Source organism: Archocentrus centrarchus, chromosome 2 (genome assembly GCF_007364275.1).
Source record: "Archocentrus centrarchus isolate MPI-CPG fArcCen1 chromosome 2, fArcCen1, whole genome shotgun sequence".
Lineage (NCBI taxonomy): Eukaryota > Metazoa > Chordata > Actinopteri > Cichliformes > Cichlidae > Archocentrus > Archocentrus centrarchus.
In genome coordinates, this window is record NC_044347.1 from 1,618,928 (window position 1) to 1,639,298 (window position 20,371).

General features: G+C 42.3%; 1 pseudogene; it reads left to right on the plus strand.

Annotated features, from left to right (window-relative positions):
- LOC115791158 (NACHT, LRR and PYD domains-containing protein 12-like) overlaps window positions 1-20,371 on the plus strand; it is a 1,329,445-nt pseudogene that overhangs the window by 1,214,587 nt on the left and 94,487 nt on the right.

The window sequence follows — 20,371 nt, forward strand, 5'->3', positions numbered from 1 at the left end:
AGCCATCTGCAGCCACTCTGTGAAATTCCTCACTCACTAAAATCTCTTTGATTTTAGATCCCTGCTGTTCCCCACCTGCCCTGTAGGTGGTCTCAGTGTGTTTGCTCTAGTCAGCTGATTTCCTCCTCCAGCAGAACAGCCATTCCATATGAGCTGCAGACTTGGACCATCTCAGCATGGTGTGCAGTGTGTCCTTTGGAAATGGAGGAAAGTGGACAAGTGGAGGAGCAAAGAAGAAGAAGAGCTTTGAATGGCTGATGTTGATTCCAGATGTGTCTCTGGTCACTGTGAGCAGCACACAGTTTATCCACTGCTGCAGGAGCTCGTTTTACTGGGACAAACTGGATGCTGCGACGTGTCGCTCATTTCAAAACACTTCGTGTCAGCTGTGTTCATTAAAGTGACATCATGCAGTTTGTGTTTGCACCTCCAGAGGGCGACAAATCAGCACAGACAGAGAGCTCCATTCAAACTTTGCTGCCATCAGTAATAATTCTTCAAATATGATCATCAGTGTTTGAGCAGCTATGATATCAGGGACCATCTAGACCTGTGTGACAATCCTGAACATGTTTGACCCTCCTTCAAGATCATGTGATCCACTCTCAGTCTGCACTTTCATTGATGAGCTCAACATGTTCAAATGTGCTTTGAAGAAGCTTCAATCAAATCAAGCTTTGATCACAGGATTAATGTGAGCAGTAGATCAACTTTACAAACAATCAGTGGATTTATCTTCTGTTTGGCATCAACTTTGATCACTGAGAGCATCTGAAGGACCTTTTTTTCTAAGTTCTCACTAACATCTCACATGATTTCAGATCCCTGCTGTTCCCCACCTGCCCTGTAGGTGGCCTCAGTGTGTTCCCACTGTTTCCACTCACCTGATCCCCTCATCCATCAGTACACCTGATCCCTGCTCCTCCTCCTGCAGGTACAGAAAGTGTGAACATTCATGTTAACAAATGAACTTCACTCTGAGCCAGTCTGAGCAGTCAGACAACATATTTTTGGAGCGAACACATGAAGGTGTGCCCTTCTTGCACTCTTCAGGTGGAGTCCCGCCTCCTTCCAGGAAGCAGCTCACCTGTGTGTCAGTGTTTGGTGTCCAGGTGTGGAGTGGAGCTTCTTCTTCTTCTTCTTCTGTTTGCAGAAACTGTAAGTTTGCTTTGTTTCCTCCTTTAACAGTTTGTCTTTAGGAACTTTCCTCTTTGTTTCTGGAATGTTTGGAGCAGATATTCAGCTCTGATTTCAGGACAAACTTGTGTTTGAAGACAAATCCACATGATTATAGATTATTGATTGACTGCAATCAAACAGTATGATGAGCAGCTGATGTTTGATTGATTTCTTCAGGAAACAAACTGCTTTGTGTTTTTATTTAATGGAACAAAACCGTCTTCTCTCCATGAAAGTCACACAAAGCAGTGTGCTGCTGTTTCCTGTCAGTACTTTCAAAATAAAATGACAGTGATGTTAGTTGTAATGTGTGTGATTGCAGTCAGATTATTAAGTTCATATTTCCTTGATGGATCATTGAATCCACTTGTGTTGCTGTTTAATTGTCATCAAAGAATGAGCCACAGACTGGAGTCTGAGCAGCGCCCCCTGCTGGTTCCCTCTAATGCTACTTTTCCACCGCTGAGGTGCCGATGCTGGTGTCGGTTTCCATGAACCGGGCCCGCGTTCCCACCGCGTTTCTGTGAACTGCTCCTTTACGTATAAGTGTGGGCAGGTCCTCGTCTGGACACGAAGCCGAAGCGCACAAACGTGGGAGAACACGCTCCCCTTTCTGTGCTGCAAACACGTTTTAGGGTCCAAACCAAACTACTGCAGCATCTGTGTGCAGCACAGAGGGAAACACAGACAGCGATTAGAGCAAGACGACAAGTACGCACTTTGTGTCCTTTTATCTGTGATATGAACTGATACAAAGCAGCAAGTTCAGCCTTAGAGCCCAACCTAATTCACAGCCGTGACAATCGATTCGCTTTTCTCCTGTAATACACACCATGCAGTGAAACAGAGGTAGAGTCACGCCCTTCTGCCGCTTTCGTCACGGGTTCTTGGTTCAAGACCAGCTAGTTTGCGGGGCCGGAGTTGAACCCATTTTTTGGCCGAGCACCGAGTGTTTGTGGTGGAAAAACTGCTGAACGGTTCAAATACTGGCACCAGAACCCCGTCGGTGGAAAAGCAGCCTCTGTGTTTCTGTCCGTCTGCAGTGATCCTGTAGGATTAATCTGTGCTGCTGTAGTCGGTCCCTGACAGCTACACACACAGTTATTGTGATTTCAGTGTCATGTGTGCACAAACCTTCATTCATTCATCAGTTTCAGCTGCTGCTCACAAACCTGAGAACAAGGAGAAGTTAGTCCCACACTGACAGGGCTCGGCGCGTTGCAATGAGGTATTTTCACTGAAATATAACGTTCAGTGAAGTCTACTGTATCCTGGTTTTTGAGTCTCTGCATTTCATGTTGTTTTGAGTCCCTTTTGTGAATTCTTTTTCTTGAAGACCAGAGGCCTCCTGACTCCATGGACTCATGCTCAGTATCCAGTTCATTATAGTAAACATTAATATCCATCTATGCCAATTACCACACAAGATTCAGTCAGAAGTGGAAATAAACACCAGTCAGTCTTGATTATCTGACAGAGTATTTCTCTATCAGACACTCAGTGAACTCAGTTTGTTCCCAGTGTGTTGGAAATGTTCAGGTGTAAAGATCCGAACCACTGTAACAAGGATCAGATTGTTGTGCCCAGCAGAGCAGGTCTGAGAGCTCGTGGTGCTGTTGGTTAGCAGAGATGAGGATCTGATCCAGACTGTTCATGAGGACCCAGATTTGTTCATGAAAAACAGAAGAATGGGTTTAAAATAGAAGGAACAGAGTGTTAATAACCCGGTTAGTGTTCATACACAGACACACACACACACACATCTGTTTATGATCAGAATTAGGACGGGACTGAGTTAGCTGGAAATGTGAACTCTTTTGTTAGCATTTTAGCATTAGCACCAAATTTCCCCTCTGTGGGACAATAAAGGCTGTTTCTTCTTCTTAAAAATAATAATAATTGAAAAGTTGTCAGGGATCATGTGTCAAAGTGAAGCCAGAAACCTTTGATTTGAGTTGACTGATTTGATTCTAAAAATATGTCAAACTGCTACAACCTCCTTCATCGTGTGACCGCTGCAGGGATGGTGTGACGCAGCCATGCTCCACAGCCTCATTGTTCAGGTGTGAGTCAGACAATGATGTGTGTGTTCATCAGAGCTCCATCAAACTGCTTCACAGTGATGCTCACATAAACACAAACAGCTGATCCTGTGGATCCTTCCAGGATTTCAGCCTCTCTTCCTGACCTGGGATCTGAGCTGCTGCCAGCTTTTCTTCATGACACTCTGAGTTTCCCTCTGACTCTGCCCCTCCTGCTGATCCTGGAGCAGCTGTCTGTCACTCATGTCCTCCTTCATACAGTCCACATCACAGCAGCCATCAGAGGAGTTTCAGCACAGCTCACTAACCTGTTAATCTGCTCCGTAGTCCAGCCCTCTGCTCTCATCCTAAAGATCTCCTTAGCTGGACTCCTCACCTGTTGTAACTCACTAAATGAGCCACACATGGAGCGCTGACCAGGCTGTGTGTCTGTGCACTGCTGTCAGAGGGAAACAGCGCTGAGTGGAGCAGATAATAAGGATTCAATCTGGAGCTAAATCACTAAATGCTGCTAGTCTGTACCAGAACTCCCAGCAGCATCACAGGATTCCTTTAGTTTCCTTTGACCTTTGACCTTAGTCAGCGTAGCTCTGAGACTGAAAGCAGTTAGAGTGTGAAGCGTTTGTCAGCAGCAGCTTGGTCCTGGGCATTGTTCCTGAAATAAAGCTGCTCTCTGCATTTCTACAGTCATGTTGGACCTGTTGGTCTGTAGGACTCCAGGAATGGAGGCATTTGGAGGCTGAAATCGGCTCTCTGGGACACTTTTTGTAGTGAAATGATGAAAGCTGTGTCTCACATGGAGTGGATGTTAGTCCAACACATCAGACATGAGCTCTGCAGCTGTCAGTTGATGTGAGCGTGAATGATGTGTGTTTCCTCTGCAGGTGAAGGTAGAAAGTGTGTGTGAGCTGGTGTGAATTCAGCAGCATGGATCAGTGTGAGGACAGAGAGGAGGGAGTCCCTCCCTCTAAAACCACTCTGTGTGGGGAACATGAGAGCCAGACCAAAGCTCAGAGGTGAGATGACCATCTCTAACTGTCCATGACTCTTCTCCATGTCACAGCTCAGCACTCACATCACTGCTGCATCATTATTCACAGGAACCCACCTGGACCTGGACCTGGACCTGGACCTGAACCTGAACCCAGCTGTGTGTCCTTAAAGAGTGACTGGTCAAATAATTTCTACATTGATTTTAAAGAAGGAAGGTGTTCTTCTTCAGAGAGGTAATTTGTGTTGAATGTCAGCTCAGCTCTTTTTTGAAACACAGCCTGACTCTGAGCCTGGAAAACACAAAAAGCTGTTTTATTTCTCTCTCACACTTTTATCAGATTTTGTGCTCAGTTCAGATAAAATAATGTTAGCAGTGATTGTTTTAAATTTTATGTATATTTTGAAAGCCTCTTATTCATCATTAGATCCAGTTGGCTTGTCTTAAAATATGAATGAGCCCACTCATCATTTTAATCGCCCTCAGTCTGAGCTTTATATGAGTTTGTGAAGCTGTCTCACCTCTCAGCCAAGAGGCCTTTTAATATTTTAAAACAACTTATGGCAAGTACCAGGGATTTGACCCCTAGCGGAGCACCTGGAGGTGATTCTGAGGGTCACTGAATCATTATTAATTACTCGAGTCATCCTGTGTGAGGCTCTGCCTCCACTCCATCATGTGTTTCTTCAGACAATAAGAATTTACAACCCTGTAGTCTTTCTACCAGCAGCACATGGTTTTTCTTTACTTTGTGCCAAATTTATTCTGTTCTTTCTTGAGGAAACCTGAGAAAACAGACTTAAAGGTCAAGTCTGAAGAAGGGCAGCTGTGCCCAGAACGTTACTTTTTTTCAAGACTTTTTTATTAAAATTTAATTCGGGAGCTCTTCTGGTGTGCGGAATTCCTTTTCAGATTAAAAATCTGATAACCAATTTTTTTTCCTTACACACATACACCCACCCATGCACGCTGTACTAAAGACTTACCACCACTGAAAGCTTGAATTAGTCTTCTACACTGAATAGGTCGCAAAATTCCATCGACGTCTTCAATCCTGACAAAGTCGAGATCTTCTACACTGTTTACTCCAATCGCCTCCAGTCGAGCCATGAGTGAGTCCATGAGATCATTGCTGAGTGATGGCATAGCTTTTTGAATTAACTCTTTCACAAGCTCCATAGTGGCATATGCTTAAGTGGGAGGAGGAACCTTGTACCTTTGTGGTAAAAAGAAAGTGGACAATAATCACTGAGCTTGTCAATATTTTTGCAAATGAGCTTATAAGAACTACTTTTATCCATTTCATAGAGTCCAAGCTCAGGCACCCAGGTAGCATTTTTCTCCCTCAGCAGAAGTAGGACAGTTGTTTCATTTTTAATAACAATGCTTACTATTTGTCCTAACTGTAGCTGTCTTTTAGTTATCTCACTAAGACAAGCAAACCATTTGAATACATAGTGCCTCTGACTTTGACTTTATCTGTGACAACTGAGTTACTTGAGGTAACTTCAAAGTCTGTGTCTGTGTAGATTCTCAGTTATCCAGGTCATAGTAGTCTCTGGAGCTTGAAAAAGGCGACTGGACTTCTTTTTGTTTCTTGAAGACGTTTCACCTATCATCCGAAAGGCTTCTTCAGTTCTCAACCAAATGGTGGAGAGACCCAGGTATTTAAACCCCTGTGGGCGGAGTCCCCTGGAGGTGGTTATGACCCTCTATTGATCATGTGCTTGAACACATGTGCCCAGGTGTGAAGGGGGCGTGGGTCATATTTAATCAGTGGTTTCAGTTGAAACCAACTTAGGACTCCGCTCCATTGTTTCCTGTGGCCTATTGAGGTCACTGGAACAAAGGTGTGAATGGGGGTTGAGACGTCTGGGAAGGGAGCTCAGGACAGCACTGTAAGCGGGGGAAAGTTGGTGACGTAATCCACCTCCTCTGTTCAATGATGGTTGTTCACAGTGGACATAGATGGCTTCTTTCACTCCTCTTTCAAACCATCTGTTTTCCCTGTCCAAAATGTGGACATTGGCATCCTCAAAAGAGTGCCCTTTTTCCTTCAGATGCAGATGTACTGCTGAATCTTGTCCTGTCGAAGTGGCTCTTCTATGTTGTGCCATTCGTTTGTGAAGAGGTTGTTTGGTTTCACCAATGTAGAGGTCCGAGCACTCTTCACTGCACTGAACAGCATACACTACATCGCTGATCTTGTGTTTGGCGGGTTTGTCCTTGGGATGAACCAGTTTTTGTCTTAGGGTGTGACTTGGTTTGAAGTATACTGAGATGTCATGCTTGGAGAAAATTCTTCTGAGTTTCTCTGACAAGCCTGACACATATGGGACAATAGCACATGATCAATAGAGGGTCATAACCACCTCCAGGGGACTACGCCCACAGGGGTTTAAATACCTGGGTCTCTCCACCATTTGGTTGAGAACTGAAGAAGCCTTTCGGATGAGAGGTGAAACGTCTTCAAGAAACAAAAAGAAGTCCAGTCGCCTTTTTCAAGCTCCAGAGACTTCAAAGTCTGTGATTGCTGCTTTTATGCCAGAGTCGTAGAGATCTGGATAAAATCTTGTTGAGTCTAAAACCTGAACCTGAGGACTGAATAGGCCACTTTGGCTCTGATAAGCCTGGAACAATTGATGTCTATCAGCAAGGGACTTGGTCACATTTTCGAAATTTTTACTTGATCTGATGCACCTCTTGAAATAACTATGCTTACTTTCAAAGCGCATAGTCCACGTATGTATGAGTGGACCAAACTGCAAAGTCAAGTCAGCATAGTGAAGCAGAAAATGGTGTTTTGGTCTGAGATTTACATGTGGGAATAACTCTTGCCTCATTTCCACATACTCTTCAATCAGTAGCTTCATGTAAGCAATCTGAGACTCTGAAAGCCTAGGTGCAGAGACAAATTCAACCAGCTCCCTCAGAAGAAGTACCAGTTGCCATACAGCATTGTCAGCATCCTCAATTCTGTCATGCACCAAAATGGGCAAGAACCTCAACAGCCACCTGTTCTGGGCTGCATGGCCTCCAAGTTTTGCTCCCTTGTTGGAAATGCTGTTTGGCTTTTCGCAGCTTTCACCAGGAAATAATCTGAGTCTTTCATTTAGTGACTCATAGCTGAACCACTTTTTTGTTTTTATTAAGAACTGCAAACATATTGCTACATCATAGTCAACAACACCTTCAAAAAGGTCATGTGCCAGACATGGCGGCAGTCCAGGCTGACACACATGGAAGTTAGACAGTTTGTTGAAAACACTATTGCTTCTGATTCCATGATGCATTGTTACATCAGGGTGACTCTCCAAAAAATTCAGAGATTCATTATATCCAGCAGGATCTCTATGCACAGCAACTGTGAGGGCGTTAGACTGAAAATCATCTTTTTCAACAAGACAGTACCTACAGAAATACTCAGAAGAGCTGAAATTTTCTGTAAATCCACCAATCATGTGCGAGCCCAGGTTATCTCCCATTATGCATGCAACAGTACCAGTATACACCTTGCCCTCAAAAAATATGCCCTTTACCTCTAGCTCACACAAGTCTGACACAAGTTTACTGAAAACTTTGTCCACACCAAAATATTTGCAGTCTTTCTCCAGACAAAGCAATACCAACTGTATTTGTTCAACTGCTGATCGGTGGTGTGAACAGAAATTTCCCAGAGTTAAGTAGACAGCTAAAACTTTGTGCTTTTGCTTGGCAGATCCAAGAGGATTGGCCACCTCAAAGGCATCTTGAAAAAGCATTACCTTTAAAGAATCTGGATTTGAAGAAAACATGGCATTAGATCTAATGACATGTCCATCAGTGATATCACAGAGCACACCATCATCAGCAAGAACAGAACTCAAACTGGGTTGAGTTACCTTACCCTTTTTTAGCATTGCTCTAAGGGTTTCCAGGACTGGGGTGTAATGATAGTGCCTCTTCTGCCCAATATCATTGTACCCAAGTCTGACTTCCATAGGCTGAACATAGTTACAGTGTGTCTTATAATACTGCAGTCTTCTATGGTGTGTAGTTAAAGGACCATTTGCATTCACGGTCTCATACATAGGACTCTGCTTGTAAACAGTGTCCCCAAGACATCTTCATCTCTCTGCTGGAACACCATACTGTTCAAGTTCTTGAGATAACACATCCATTGTATACTCCTGCTGAACATCATGGAGTGTTTTCATTTCATTTGCTATCTCTGTAATTGTAGATGCTGGAACTAAATACTTAGCTTGCAAACTCAAGTAAAACAGAGCTAGATTCATTGTATATGCATCTTGATCTTTATCACCCTCAAGATCCTTGCTTTGGGCTGCATCAATCAGATCAGTGCTTTCAGTTCCACTGTCTGTTCCATGTGCTTCTCCACCTTGAAAAGACTGTCCTGTCACTTCACATATATGAGCAGGTGCTATCTGGGTGGCACTCCACCCTCTATGACACCTGGAGATGTGAGATGAAAAGGATGTCTTTACATTAAAGGTCTTTGCACATCCATTGAAAGGACAAGCTACTGTTAGACCCTCTTGTATGTGGTCACTCAAGTAAGAGACAAGCCCGTTAACATCTGCATATTCTCTGCTGCAATTATTCAACACACACTTTAACTGCACAGACACATTTCTCTTCCAGGTTTGTCTGGTACTTGTGTCTTTGTGTGTTCGTGACATATGAACAGCAAAGCAGCTGAATGAAGAAAACCTTCTCCCACAATCTTTATGGCCACACAAAAAAATAGCATTGTGAACATGCCTGTGTGTTCTGCAGTGCTTCAGGTACTTTGTCAAAGAGACGCAGTTAAATTTGCACACATTGCAAGTCAACATAATTTCCTAAGGATTGTGACACAAAAACTGGATCAGATCAGTAAATCTATGTTCTGATCCATTTAAGTTAGCCCTGTTCTGAGTTAACCTTGCCACATTTCAGTAGAAGCTAGTGGGAGAGCCAAGGCAGCAACCAAGCAGACAGTAACATAGAAAAGTGTGATCATTCCCAATTTACTATACCAAAGATTTCTTAATCAAATGATGACAAGCATTGTTTGTGATTCCTCCCCCCTCTTTCACTTACACCAGAGCTCACAATGATGGCAAAGTTTTGAGTGCAAGGAAGCTCAAATGACCACGTTCCATAGTTCCTCTTGTTCTCTGTTGCAGAAAGCATTTAAGACTCTTGCTCCACACATCAGAGCCGTCCTATGAAAAAAAAAAGAATAAAAGCTGCTGAAAGTGAAAATTATATATATATATAATATAGACAAACCAAGTTAAACAGCATACATACTAAAGAAACTGTTATTAACAAAAGTAGTAAGTCAGTTAGGTCTGCAACAATTTGATTTGATTCATTTGATTAGTTTCAAACTAAAAGCGGAAAATGTGCAAACGCCGTCACCTAACGGTCCTGTTTACACTATATTTTGCGGGGCAAAATAGCGAACAGCTTTACTTTCAGAGGATCGTAACCACAGACATATATACGTCTATGATCCTAACAGAGACTAGAGGAAGCCACAATACGGCATCAAGTCACATGGTCCAATCAGATTCAGGAGCCTTCAATGACCCGTAGGACCAACCATTACATGCATATAATCTAACTGTTCAGCGTCCCTGAATTAGCAAACTGGCACTAATTAGCCCCCATTTCCCAACACACACATGTGGGCTGAAAGTTTTTTTCTGACAGTACCCTAAAACAGTGACACGAAGAATGCGCATTTTTGTACATGTTTAAAACAAACCATTCCACACCAGGCAGGCAGTCCTTTACAGAATGGCTGGCCAACAAAGCTAACGTTAGCATTTGTAATCCCTTGAATAAAATAAATAAGAATCACAAATGCAGTGGTCAACTCTGTACTACAACATTAAATAAAGTCAGTTATAAAACACAAAATATAGATATTACATTTGCATTACAAGATTTTACCGAGCTCTGTCAAACGATCGTGTATGCCTGAGGATAAAAGTGGGATTAGCAATAAAGAGTCGAATCTAAATGCAATTGTTGAACGTAACTAGCAGACAGAAAAACTTTAAGGCAGGCTCCTTCTGACTCTTCTGTGAAATCGTCAGAAACAGGAATCTTGATAATACTCGTTAGTTCATTAGCTGGTGGACACATATTTAGCAAAGGCTTAGACTATTAGATATGGGGAAACAGACATCTGCCGTTAGCATTTCTTTATACCAGTCCTTGTCAAATAAAAGCTGGTGATTACACAGCCACACCTAACATACTTTAAAAAATGAAGTACAAATAATGTTAGACTTAAGTCACCACATTACTCTGCAAATTATAACTCTGTTCTCGGTAACGGCAGATGCAGGCTGGCCATTCTTACAACAAAATAATGTTTTCAACATAGCACATTTGTAATTAAACCTTTTAAGATAGTCATTTTTTAATTAAAATGATATTTACCTGAAAAGTGTGCAAAATGACATCCAACTCTGAATGTCGAAGAAGATGGCTGCTTTGTGTCTTAAATGTTCCCGCTTCTTGTCGATTGTCCCAGAATGCAATGCGTGATTTAAAAAATACGGAAAAAGGCCTGTGAAAAATCAATACGGACAATTCCGTCATTTAAAAACAGTAAATTGTACTGTATTTTCACGGATTTTTTTTACAGTGTAATATCTTTTAAAATGTTGTATTTATTCGGCATATGTTCAGGAGGTGGGTGTGATAGCTGTTGTAGGCTGTGGAGGACCAGCAACAACAACAATATTTTGTTGTATTCTTTTCCACAGAGTGGACCAGCAGAGCTCAGAGGGTCCCAGTGGTCAGTCTGCCCAGCAGCATCAAACACAGCTGGACTCCATATTTCAGGTCTGTACATGTACAACAACTACTGTTACATCTGTTCTTTCAGTCCAGGGGGATAAAGAATGAAGGGGGGGGGGGACTGCAGTGTTGACAATCACTTTAAACATTTTTATGATCAACATATTTATATACTTAAAATTGACAGTCATGATTTTTTCATGTAACAGTATTTATGTGCAGTGTGTGCTCTTCACTTGATGTTCTCAGCTTGTAATTATAGGTTCTTAAATTCAGTTTCTTCTGTGGTGCTTTGTTCCCTTACAAACCACAACCTCTACATAAACACACAAAGAAATGGAACCTAATAATTAGTCAACTCCAGATGAAACCATATGAAGTAACGTAACAGCCACACCTTTTAAAGGCATTAGTGAGTAACCTCAGTGGGGTTAACAGGTTGTTACGGCAGGTTGAAATTCTCCTCCAGCTAAGCCTTTCTTGTTTTTGAGTGTGTGTGTGCAGTTAATTAAATTGGAGTGAAGTAACTTGTTGAGACACACAATAGAAACTTGCTGCAGTCCAAAAACCTGTTGTTAGTGTGTTTGTGTTCAAGCTTAGCTGTATCTCTGCATCCTGAAGTCTCAATATAACTGATCAGATCACTAAGATAATGTTCTCAAGCCTCACATTTCTATTTTTTTTAAACCACTTTATTTCTATCCTGTTTTGGGGAGAAATGAGTGTGCTTTAATCTTTAAAATAGTACAGTTACAACTCTTCACTAAACTGCACAGCCCTGTTCCAAGAAGCAGGTTTAGCTAATAATTCTGCCTTTAATCACCCTGAAATGAGGGAAACTCCAGGTTTTCTGTTCCAGAAAGAGAGTTAACTAAATTCTTAGTTACTGGTTGACAGAATCTGAATGTAACCTGCTTGCGAGGCAGTTTTCTGACTGACTCCTCCCCTCATACTGCACCTGAACCAGCTGACTGACACTCTGAATAATTTGTCTGTGTAGATTCTCAGTCATCCAGGTCATAGTAGTCTCTGGAGCTTGAAAAAGGCGACTGGACTTCTTTTTGTTTCTTGAAGACGTTTCACCTCTCATCCGAAAGGCTTCTTCAGTTCTCAACCAAATGGTGGAGAGACCCAGGTATTTAAACCCCTGTGGGCGTAGTCCCCTGGAGGTGGTTATGACCCTCTATTGATCATGTGTGTGAACACATGTGCCCAGGTGTGAAGGGGGCGTGGGTCATATTTAATCAGTGGTTTCAGTTGAAACCAATTTAGGACTCCGCTCCATTGTTTCCTGTGGCCTATTGAGGTCACTGGAACAAAGGTGTGAATGGGGGTTGAGACGTCTGGGAAGGGAGCTCAGGACAGCACTGTAAGCGGGGGAAAGTTGGTGACGTAATCCACCTCCTCTGTTCAATGATGGTTGTTCACAGTGGACATAGATGGCTTCTTTCACTCCTCTTTCAAACCATCTGTTTTCCCTGTCCAAAATGTGAACATTGGCATCCTCAAAAGAGTGCCCTTTTTCCTTCAGATGCAGATGTACTGCTGAATCTTGTCCTGTCGAGGTGGCTCTTCTATGTTGTGCCATTCGTTTGTGAAGAGGCTGTTTGGTTTCACCAATGTAGAGGTCCGAGCACTCTTCACTGCACTGAACAGCAAACACTACATCGCTGATCTTGTGTTTGGCGGGTTTGTCCTTGGGATGAACCAGTTTTTGTCTTAGGGTGTGACTTGGTTTGAAGTATACTGAGATGTCATGCTTGGAGAAAATTCTTCTGAGTTTCTCTGACAAGCCTGACACATATGGGATGACAATGTTGTTCCTCTTGTCCTTCCCATTCTCTGTAGTTTGTGTTTGGCCTTCATTCCTGTGCATCTTAGCTGATTTGATGAAGGCGCTGTTGGGGTAACCGCATGTTTTGAGGGCTTTCTTAATGTGTGTGTGTTCCTTATGCTTCCCTTCTGCCTTAGAGGGAACACTTTCCGCACGGTGTTGTAGGGTCCTGATCACCCCAAGTTTGTGTTCCAGAGGGTGGTGGGAGTCAAAGAGGAGATACTGGTCTGTGTGTGTGGGCTTCCGGTAAACTTCAATGTTGAGGCTTCCATCTTCCTCGATAAGCACCGCACAGTCCAGGAATGGTAACTTGTTATCTCTGGTGTCCTCCCTGGTAAAACGTATGTATTTATCCACTGAGTTAATGTGACGAGTGAAGGCTTCTACTTCTTGGGTTTTGATTTTGACCCAGGTGTCATCTACATATCTGTGCCAGTGGCTAGGTGCCATCCCTTTGAAAGAACCAAGAGCTTTACTTTCCACTTCCTCCATGTAAAGGTTGGCTACAATGGGAGACACTGGGGAGCCCATGGCACATCCATGCTTCTGTCTGTAGAATCCATCATTGTATTTAAAATATGTTGTGGTAAGGCAGAGATCTAAAAGTGCACAAATCTGATCTGGGGTGAAGCTGGTTCTGTTCAGTAAGGTTTACCAGGGAGGACACCAGAGATAACAAGTTACCATTCCTGGACTGTGCGGTGCTTATCGAGGAAGATGGAAGCCTCAACATTGAAGTTTACCGGAAGCCCACACACACAGACCAGTATCTCCTCTTTGACTCCCACCACCCTCTGGAACACAAACTTGGGGTGATCAGGACCCTACAACACCGTGCGGAAAGTGTTCCCTCTAAGGCAGAAGGGAAGCATAAGGAACACACACACATTAAGAAAGCCCTCAAAACATGCGGTTACCCCAACTGGGCCTTCATCAAATCAGCTAAGATGCACAGGAATGAAGGCCAAACACAAACTACAGAGAATGGGAAGGACAAGAGGAACAACATTGTCATCCCATATGTGTCAGGCTTGTCAGAGAAACTCAGAAGAATTTTCTCCAAGCATGACATCTCAGTATACTTCAAACCAAGTCACACCCTAAGACAAAAACTGGTTCATCCCAAGGACAAACCCGCCAAACACAAGATCAGCGATGTAGTGTATGCTGTTCAGTGCAGTGAAGAGTGCTCGGACCTCTACATTGGTGAAACCAAACAGCCTCTTCACAAACGAATGGCACAACATAGAAGAGCCACCTCGACAGGACAAGATTCAGCAGTACATCTGCATCTGAAGGAAAAAGGGCACTCTTTTGAGGATGCCAATGTTCACATTTTGGACAGGGAAAACAGATGGTTTGAAAGAGGAGTGAAAGAAGCCATCTATGTCCACTGTGAACAACCATCATTGAACAGAGGAGGTGGATTACGTCACCAACTTTCCCCCGCTTACAGTGCTGTCCTGAGCTCCCTTCCCAGACGTCTCAACCCCCATTCACACCTTTGTTCCAGTGACCTCAATAGGCCACAGGAAACAATGGAGCGGAGTCCTAAATTGGTTTCAACTGAAACCACTGATTAAATATGACCCACGCCCCCTTCACACCTGGGCACATGTGTTCAAGCACATGATCAATAGAGGGTCATAACCACCTCCATGGGACTACGCCCACAGGGGTTTAAATACCTGGGTCTCTCCACCATTTGGTTGAGAACTGAAGAAGCCTTTCGGATGAGAGGTGAAACGTCTTCAAGAAACAAAAAGAAGTCCAGTCGCCTTTTTCAAGCTCCAGAGACTCTGAATAATTTCCTCATTCATGAGGCTGCTGACGAAGCTCAAAGCAGAGAAAATTAATCTGCATAAGTTTATGTTTTCACAAACACTCAAATACCAACCAGATGTTGGTTTGCTATTTTAATACTTGACCTGAGTGCTTTTAGAATCATTTAGTCATCAATACAACACAATGAAGACAGTTATTATGTTACAGATTTATTCTTAGCTCAGAATAAAATCTGCTGATTGAAGAATGGGACACCAAGCTGGTTAATTAAGTACTGTTTATTATGTGATTCTGTCACTTTTTGTACTATTTACAATAGGAAAAATCAGGCGTCACAATAAAATGCGACACAAATTATTTGTGCCTCTCCAAGAAACCGTACGTGTCCACCACAAGACAGAGCCGTTCATCACAGGCAAAACTCACCATCAGTATTACTGTCCGTCTTTTGCTCCCCTTTAACCTGTTTCTCTGCATCTGAATGTCACATGTTGCTATATAATTTTTTTGATTGGTTGATGTGGTGCTTTTTTCCACTAATAGGAAATTGGATGTCATGATTTTTGTTTTTTATTTTACTTGCAAGCACTTCCTGCTACTGAATATAAAATGTTTACCTTTCCTTCATGCATGACACATGAGGATAAAAGCATAGAGGAAATTATTTATCATAATTCTGGTTTTGATTGGCCTATCAACACAATTTAAAAACTGGTACGTAGTTTGAAGTTCGCACTTTTGACTCACACTGAAATGGAGACTCAGTGAGACAATGTCCTGCTGCTACGTCATCTTAAATTGGCAGTGTTATTTGGGCACATCAGACCCCAGAAGGTTAAATGGCCAATATGTCTTGTTTCTTGAAACTTCAGTAATTCAATTCAATAAACAACACCAAACAATAGTCAGTATCAGAACAAACTGTGTGGTATTGGCAGAGCAGGTTTTTATGGGTCTAACCAACATACTCAGCTCTGCTGCTCAACCATCAAATGCATTTTCTTTAAAACAACAATTTGAAAGGTATAGTCTCAAATTCAGACTCTTAGCCTCAATATATTTTCCACTGAAAAGCACCTAATCAGTCTCAGTGGGTAAACCCCAAAACAGGACCCACCCAAAGGTTCATAAACTCAGTAATACATCTGCAAACTGTGTCCAAGTCCACTTGAATGGCAGACCAGATCCAAAAAGGATGAGGATCATGGATTCAGAGCAGCTCAGGCCTGGATCCAGTTTAATTTCGGTCATGTCTCAGCTCATCTCCATGTGTATTTATTCATGGTGGTTTATTTTGTCCTAACACAATCTGTATTTCTTGCTTAAAATGTCTCGAAAGTCTAATGATTTAAAAATAGACACCTCAATTACAGCTTATACAATTGTGAAATGTTTCTCTTTTCTGATAACTATTGCTTAACTCTTTGCATTAGCAGCAAGTCACTAACATATCTCTGACCTCAGGAAGTCATCATCTATCAGTGATGACTGATATCAGATCAAATTATAAATGCTTACAATGGGAAATTTTTTTTCATTGAGTAATGGCTGAAATAATGAAGTTCTCTATTAAAAAAATAAATGAGATTGTGATAATCAGTTAACTCGAGGTCAACATACTCAGAGTTCATTGAACTTACGATGATTTCTGGAGCAGGAAAGTTAGATTGTCAACGAGTTTCCTGCTCCAGAACTGCAAATCATCATGAAGCCACGACTTTTTCCATATTCAGAGTGAACTTGTTGCCAGGGAGTGAATGACAGCACTCTGATCCAATTAGGTTAGGGAGTTTCAGATGAACAGTTTTCTACACCAATGAGGGCAATCAGATTTCTTAGTTTCAAAAGTTGAATGGGAGGCAGAACCTTCAGCTACCAGGTTCCTCACCTGTGGTACCACCTCCTCTACTTTTAGAATAAGGCTTCATATTTTTCAACATTCCTTTTTGATAAAGCTCACAGTCAGAACAGGTGATTCTGAACCTTTAAGTGAAGTTATGCTGCTAGTAGGTCAAGCTGCTGGCAGACTTCCTATGATGCACTGGGCTTTTCTTCTCCACTTCCTTTTTTTTTTTTTTTTAACTCCACAGCCATGTATACACCATTACTGCATGTCCTTAAAATTGGTCTCTATCTCCTATAGCTTTTTTCTGTTTGTTGTTCCTGGTGTCCGTGTGTTCAGTTTTTTCCCCTTTCAATGCCCAACCAATCACTGCCCTTGGGTTATTTGGATATTCATAAAGTATTCTCTTCCAGTTGCTGGAGGACAACATCATCACTTTTGTGAAGAACGAACTGAAGACGATCAAGAAGGTTCTAAGCTCAGATTACCCAGAATGCTTAGAGATGAGGGGTGAGGACGAAGAGCAGAAGAGGAGCAGCAGAGACGGCATTTTTGAAGATCACACTGGACTTCATGAGAAGAATGAAGCAGGAAACGCTGGCTGAGCATCTGCAGAGAAGTAAGAGGATTTCTCTAAAGATTGAAACTGCTGGAAAATGGGATTGTTTACATGTGCAGTTGATAAATCCTTCACTGATATTTTCTGTCTCTTGGTTATTTTAGGAAGTTCCATTAGGGACTCCCATTGGAGTCAGTGTGAACTTAAATCTAAGCTGAAGAAGAAGTTCCAGTGTGTGTTTGAGGGCATCGCTAAAGCAGGAAACCCAACCCTCCTGAATCAGATCTACACGGAGCTCTACATCACAGAGGGAGGGGCTGCAGAGGTCAATGATGAACATGAGGTCAGACAGATTGAAGCAGCATCCAGGAAACCAGACAGACCAGAAACAACAATCAGACAAGAAGACATCTTTAAAGGCTCACCTGGAAGAGATGAACCAATCAGAACAGTGCTGACAAAGGGAGTGGCTGGCATTGGGAAAACAGTCCTAACACAGAAATACACCCTCGACTGGGCTGAAGACAAAGCCAACCAGGACATCCAGTTCATGTTTCCATTGACTTTCAGAGAGCTGAATGTGCTGAAAGAGGAAAAGTTCAGCTTGGTGGAACTTGTTCATCACTTCTTCACTGAAACCAAAGAAGCAGGAATCTGCAGCTTTGAACACTTCCAGGTTGTGTTCATCTTTGATGGTCTGGATGAGTGTCGACTTCCTCTGGACTTCCACAAAACTACAATCCTGACTGACCCTAGAAAGTCCACCTCAGTGGATGTGCTGCTGACAAACCTCATCAGGGGGAACCTGCTTCCCTCTGCTCACCTCTGGATAACCACACGACCTGCAGCAACCAATCAGATCCCTCCAGGATGTGTCGACATGGTGACAGAAGTCAGAGGGTTCACTGACCCACAGAAGGAGGAGTACTTCAGGAGAGATTCAGAGATAAGAAGCGAGCCAGCAGGATCATCTCCCACATCAAGACATCACGAAGCCTCCACATCATGTGCCACATCCCAGTCTTCTGCTGGATCACTGCTACAGTTCTGGAGGATGTGCTGAAAACCAGAGAAGGTGGACAACTGCCCAAGACCCTGACTGAGATGTACATCCACTTCCTGGTGGTTCAGGCCAAAGTGAAGAAGATCAAGTATGATGGAGGAGCTGAGACAGATCCACACTGGAGTCCAGAGAGCAGGAAGATGATTGAGTCTCTGGGAAAACTGGCTTTGGATCAGCTGCAGAAAGGAAACCTGATCTTCTATGAATCAGACCTGACAGAGTGTGCCATCGATATCAGAGCAGCCTCAGTGTACTCAGGAGTGTTCACACAGATCTTAAAGAGAGAGAGGGCTGTACCAGGACAAGGTGTTCTGCTTCATCCATCTGAGTGTTCAGGAGTTTCTGGCTGCTCTTCATGTCCATCTGACCTTCATCAACTCTGGACTCAATCTGCTGGAAGAACAACAAACAACCTGCAAGAAGATAAAAGATGTAATTCTTTAGAGTTTCTGATTTTATTCCAGAGTGCTGTGAACAAGGCCTTAAAGAGTCCAAATGGACACCTGGACTTGTTCCTCTCCGCTTCCTCCTGGGACTTTCACTGCAGACCAATCAGAGTCTCCTCCAAGGCCTGCTGACACAGACAGGAAGTAGCTCACAGACCAATCAGGAAACAGTCCAGTACATCAAGGAGAAGCTCAGTGAGAATCTGTCTGCAGAGAAAAGCATCAATCTGTTCCACTGTCTGAATGAACTGAAGGATGGTTCTCTAGTGGAGGAGATCCAACAGTCCCTGAGATCAGGAAGTCTCTCTGCAGATGAACTGTCTCCTGCTCAGTGGTCAGCTCTGGTCTTCATCTTACTGTCATCAGAAGAAGATCTGGATGTGTTTGACCTTAAGAAATACTCTGCTTCAGAGGAGGCTCTGCTGAGGCTGCTGCCAGTGGTCAAAACCTCCAACAAAGCTCTGTAAGTAAATATGTGGCTCATCCCATTATTTTTTAAATGCTGATCAAAAAAGTAATGTTTGCCAGCGCCTTAAAAAATTCTAAAACCATTGAATGAAATGATCTGCAGAACTCACAAAATATGTTGTGTGTGTGTGTATAGTTCAAATTTTTCAATACAGCAGAAAGTGAATTTCTAAAATATGTGTCGGTGTAACCCTTTAATATTTCTTCCAACTTCAATTCTTATTTTCACTATAAGTTATTTACTAAAATGTGAAGTGGACTTTTCTTGTCTAGGTTCAACAGCTACAGTCATTTCATTTGATCACAAATATTGTTTTTCAGACTGAGTGGCTGCACCCTCTCAGAAAGAAGCTGTGAAGCTCTGCCCTCAGTTCTCAGATCCCAGTCCTCTAATATGAGAGTGCTAGACCTGAGTAACAATAACCTGCATGATTCAGGAGTGAAACTTCTTTCTGCAGGACTGGGAAGTCCTTGTTGTAAATTGGAATCTCTCAGGTAATGATTCATAATTTTTACTGATTTTTTTAAAATTTAATGCATTATTACATACACAGCTAACCCATATAGAATTGTCAAGTAACATTTTGTGAGGTAAACACGTCAAATGGTTTTCCAGCAGTCTTGAAGGAGTTCCCTGAGGTGCTGAGCATGTGTTGGCTGCTTTGCATTCACTCTGCTGTCCCACTCATTCCAAATCATCTCAGCTGATTTAGATCATGTAATTGTGGAGGTCACAACGCTTCATCATCCTGTTTCTTGGTCAAATAGCCCTTACACAGCCTAGATGTGCCACATCCAGTGTTATTAACCCCTTTAACACTGAAAGAGTCCTCAGTGACACAACATATTTCAAATATACTGCTGTTCACAGAGTTCTAGCAAAATGTCTCTCTTGAAAATTGTCAATTTATAAATAAAGTTAGAATGAGCTGAATGGACATAATGCATGGATGTCACTGTACCTCAAAACAAAACAAAAAACTTAAGTGAAGTATGCAGATTTGGGGATGTTCCTGATGACCAATATCTTACTCAACTAAACAAGGAAAAAAACAGACTAATAGGGAAACAGTCTAAAATGAAGAAACACTTGGATGTCAAGTTAAATTTTAGGCCTGTTTTAATGGACAATGTCAAACACTGTTTAAACAAAGGCATTTGAAACCATTGCGTTCTTCAATACAGCATCACACTTTAAATGCTGTTTAACTGTGTAGCACCACACATAGTGCATTACAAACTCTGCATGTTATACTCCAAACAGACAACATGGAAAAAAATGCATCACTAAACAATGCATACACATCATTAAAATATGAGAAAATAACATCTGAAAAAGAAATAAATTGTGGTGTAA